This window comes from Alligator sinensis, unplaced genomic scaffold (assembly GCF_000455745.1).
Source record: "Alligator sinensis unplaced genomic scaffold, ASM45574v1 scaffold1043_1, whole genome shotgun sequence".
Classification (NCBI taxonomy): Eukaryota; Metazoa; Chordata; order Crocodylia; family Alligatoridae; genus Alligator; species Alligator sinensis.
Genome location: NW_005842576.1, coordinates 627,021 through 632,020, shown reverse-complemented (window position 1 = coordinate 632,020; position 5,000 = coordinate 627,021).

Sequence of the window (5,000 nt, the reverse complement as noted above, 5' to 3'; positions counted from 1 at the left end):
CTATTTTGTGTGTGTGCGTGTGCATGTGTGTGCGTGTGCATGTGTGTGTGTGTGTAAACTTCAGAGTGTATAGTTAACACAATCTATGTTGTATTATTTTCAGAAGCTTTTTTTAAAAAAAAGTGCTCATGGGTTTGCAGACTCCAAAAACATCGTTATATTTGGAACGAACCGTTATACCATATGAACCAACACAATAAAACCTACAAGCCTTATAAAGAGTCAGAAAAGTTCAGACATTAACCAATTTAGCATTAAAATTGCTCGAAAACACAGGAATAGTAATTTAGGGATAAAAAGAGGTAGAATTCATGTTATAAGTGCAAGTGATCTGGAAATAGATGTTTGTCTTGGACATTTTCAGGGAAGTGACATCATATAGTATGTCTATTGGGACATTAGTTCTGCATTTTTCAGTTCAGATTCTGGCACTAAAGTTGGCAAAATTAGACCATTTTGTTAAACTGATCTTTAGGCAGCCCACCTCCACAACACATTACAACACACCTATGACATGACCCAAGAACAATGGGTGAAAAATGGGCTATAAAAACATGAATGGCCTGCTTCATATAAAGTGGATTTTATAGTGCAGGTGTGCCTTCATTTATCGATACTGTAAAGCAGTGAGATCATGCCAGCAGTAAAACACAACATTTGTAAAACAACAACAAAAAAATCTATTAATTAAAAATGTAATAGCACGGATAAAAACTCAACAGGGTGTTTTATAAATATATTTGATATTTTTTCATCAGATGCTTTACATCATCTCACACAGAATTCAACCAATTCCATGAAGGATATCTTGGGAGGGGAGGGGTTGGGAAGACTTAACTGAACTATAAAACTATATACCACATTTAGGAAAAAACAGGCATGTAAAAATATCAATTTAATAAGGGCTATTTAAGTTGCTAAAGCTGTTTTTTCTTCCCCTCACCCATTAGGATATGAATGGGAAAAATTATGAATAGGAAATCCTGCTGGAGTTTTTATTGCCTATTTCCTTTCGGGAAGATGGCATTGTTCCTCTTTTGAAAAAGGGAAGGGGCGTAAAATAAGACTAGGCATATGACAGACATCCTTCAAAGCTCAAATTGCAAGAGTACGTTGTTATGTATTTTTGTTACTCACACGGCAGGGCTGTTCTATTTTTAAGTAGGGCTGTGCTGCTGTGTAAATTTCACTTCCCTAGAAAGGGTTTTGGCATAATGTTGTTTTGATGAAGGGAGATCTCTATTCTGTTCTATTTAGGTTCTTATACAGTTTCTTAACACAATGCAGGGATTTTTTTCCTTCTACAGCTCCAGGACAGAGAATAAAATGTTACTCCTCATATCACCATTTCCAGAAATTTTTGTGAGCAGTTAGGACTTTGGAAAACCCACCTGTTGAGCCATACTTAAAAGTGCTGTTAGGGGAGTGGGGTCCCTTCTGTCTTGGTCCTTAAACGAGGGAGGGAAAAGGCCTTCTGAACTCACTAGGCAAAGGTCTTATTCAAAAGATGGACCCTACAAAGTCTTATCTGTCAGAATAGTCCTTACTGAAATGATGAAGGCTTGCAAAACTGGGATCTAAATTCTGACTATTTACCTAACTGAATTCAGAGAGATTCTTGCCTCTACAGTGCCTACAGAATGATGTCCTACAGGAAGAAAGATAAACTAATACATGCTTTGCCAGTTCCCTCATAAACACATGGAGGTGCAAAATACATTCGCCTTCAACCCACAGGGGTCCCAGGAATCCCTAGAAGCCCGGTAGTGGTAATAGTACCCAGGAGATTCAGATTTCAAAGGGCAATTTTAAAATCCTTCAGGAGGGCTGCCTGGTATTGCAAGTCTGGCTCCACTGACTTTTGAGGTTCTGCCAGCTGACTCCAAGAACTCGAGTAGTGCACACATTGCTCATTGTGCCATTGTGCTTTACTTCCAGGATACTTATCACTGTTTGGGACCAACAATCCAGGGAGCTAATTTAGCCTGTTCTTTAACCTCTCTTTATTATATCCCCTCCCCAACTGCCATGATTACAGCTTGTGTCATCATGTTCAGCACAGATGTTTCAGCAGCTGTACATATTGAGCACATTTTAAAAGATTTTTTTTTCCCTTTCTGACACATTCTAGTGGGCTGATAATGATTCCCTATTGCTATAAGGAGGAACCCTGCTGGAAGTGGCAGAAACCATCACAACGGACAACATTTCCTAAACTCACTCACTGTATCTCGTGTCTGATAATGTACCCCTAGGCTTTTAAAATGAAAGGAACTGCCTTCATTTCAGAAGAACAGACATATGAACATGGTCAAATACTATCATTTATTCAAATATATTAGCACAATACCTAGGAGTTCTGATCATGCACAAAAACTCCATTGTGTCCTAGCACTGTATGAACATAAAACAACACCTCCACCTTCCCTGTAGGTTGGGAAGGGGGGACAGTCCTTGCCCCAACGAGTTTCACTTCATGTGCAAAACAAGAGACATTAGATGGAGAAAGGCAGGCAGGGCGGCAAATGGATACAATGAGACAATACTGGTCATGATAAGGAGCACTCAGAGCTCAGCAGCAGCTTAATTATCATTCAGATTTTTTAAGCACTGTAGCAAAGAACTCCTCCTAGAAAAGGGGAAGTATGGAGGAAAGTGTGCTACTTGGAGCCCCATTCACACCAGGAACCCGCTGTGCTCAGCACTATACAGAACAGAAAGAGGAGCTTTTCCCCTTATAAGATGCTAAAAATTATTCTCTCAGTGAACCGACTTTACAAACTGTAGTGATTAAATTCCAAATTTTGGCCCTCAAAGTATTAAAACAAGTACCATGAGTATATGGGCCCAATGGTAAGTGTCTTTTATATATCTAATCAACAGAAGAAAATTTGGAGTTTTAATCCTCATCTCACTGACTCCTTATCCCCTTCACAAATGGAAGGATTGTAGAGTGGAGACACCAGCAATCTACCTCTATAATGCTGTTTGAGCCACCACAGCATCAATCTATGATAGTTGGTTCAAGGAACATGACTTGGAAGCATCTTTTTCTTAGTTGGTAACCAATATTGTAGATCATGTCTGTATTTAGATGTGCCAGTTTAGGTTCTGGGTTGTCACTGTTCACAGTTGTTATGATTACAGCAAATAGCCTTACACATATCTAATGTAAAAGCTTATTAAGTTCCCTTTACTAGACAAAGATTTGGTGAGGAGGAGGGGTGAAGGTCAGTGCAGTGCCACAGGTGTAAGTATTCAAGAAGATGGGCCACAGTTTTGTTTTAATTATTTCTCTTTTAAAAATACCATTTTTCTTTCTCTTCTAGACTCATGTTCTCTATTCCCTCTGTCTCTGATTCAGTAGCAGGAATTTATCCACTATTTAACAGTCTGAGCTATGGCCAGGGATTCTTCAGCAGCTAATACCGCCGTTTAAATAATTAGCCTCTGCTGCCAGTTCCTCGGTGAGGCTGTTTATTTTTATTTTTTTTAAATCCATCCAGTGATTCCTTTTGGTTTTTAATTATGAAGACAGTAAAGGATAAAAGTTCAGTGGATGTTGATTGGCCACACTGCTGTTTTTCTGAAATTGGCAACAAGGGATATTACCTGGCTCATAGATGGGGACGGTATGCAAATTTGCCAAAATGGGTTTCAACACTGGTTCGCTCATTGTAATACAATTCCAAAGCCAACTCAGCAATCTTTCTCTCTTGAAATTTCTCCATTTCCACTGCTTTATTCAACTTCTGGTATGACTCAAAATTAAGGGCTCTCAACTGCAGCAATGCTTCTCTTGGCAGCATAGCTCAGGGAGGGCAACCAGGGCACAAGCCTCGGATGCTGAGTTAGTGAAGGGGCCAAAAATAGCAGCCACTGCACTGCAGCCCAGCCACCAGCAGCAGCAGTGCTGCCACCATCCAAGATGCAGAGGTGCCCAGTTATGTTTCTGCTTCTTGGTGAAGCTGATGGAGTGGGCAGCAGAAATGGTGTTACTCCATCTTCATGCCCTATCAGCTAAAATTGGGATTATCCAAGGAGGCAGTTATAATCCTATTTTAATTTAAACCAGGCTCAGGTTGGGTTTGAAGTGTCATCCCCAATAACTGCACCCAAGAGTTCATTCCAAAGCTGACAATTGTGAGAATTCAGCAAGTTGAATTCAGTAGTTGTACCTTTTACACAACTATTTCCCATTTCAGAAAAGGATGTGGTTAAAAGTTGCAATATGATTTCTACACTACGTAGGGATTCTACTTCACTGGAAGAAGGCCCCAGAAAAACTGGCCAGTTAAAAAAGCAGTAGTAGAAAACAAGTGGAACGGTGTGAGGGGCCATGATGTGGCCCTCCTAAATTAGTTCCATCTCTCAGTTCCTTAATGACTCTCAGATATAAGAACACTCCCTATAGAAAGAGACTAGCACATGAGATTTACTTTTTGCATCAGGCCCACAAATGACCGCATAGTTTGTTCTCATAGTTTCTTTTTTGACTCTGAAAACAAAAAGCACCTGTTTTGAGAGTTTTTTTACTCAGTATTTAAATATACTATTTTCATTTCACCCACCCACCTACACACTTGTTGTCTCCCCTGCCCCTGTGAGAAAATTCCCTCCCACCTTATTTCATAGGAGTGCTGTTTAGCATCAACATCTCTTTATCAATCTGCTGGATAGTTGTACAAGGCTGTTCAGAAACAGGAATAGGTTAGACAAGGACTCATATACAATTGCAAAATAGAATCATTCTGTGTGCAGTGATCTTTTACCGAATCACATCCTTTCATCCTGCTTTGCAACACAGGACTTCCAGGAAGTCACACATTCCTTGATAACATCCTCAAAGAAACTTTTTGGTTGCTCTGGTAGGCACTCCTGTAATGCAAGTTGCATCTCTGCATCACTTGCGAATCTGGGCCCATAAAGAACCTCCTTCAACAACCCAAACAGGTGATAATCACTTGGTGCACTATGCCTATTAGGACTGTAGGGCAGAT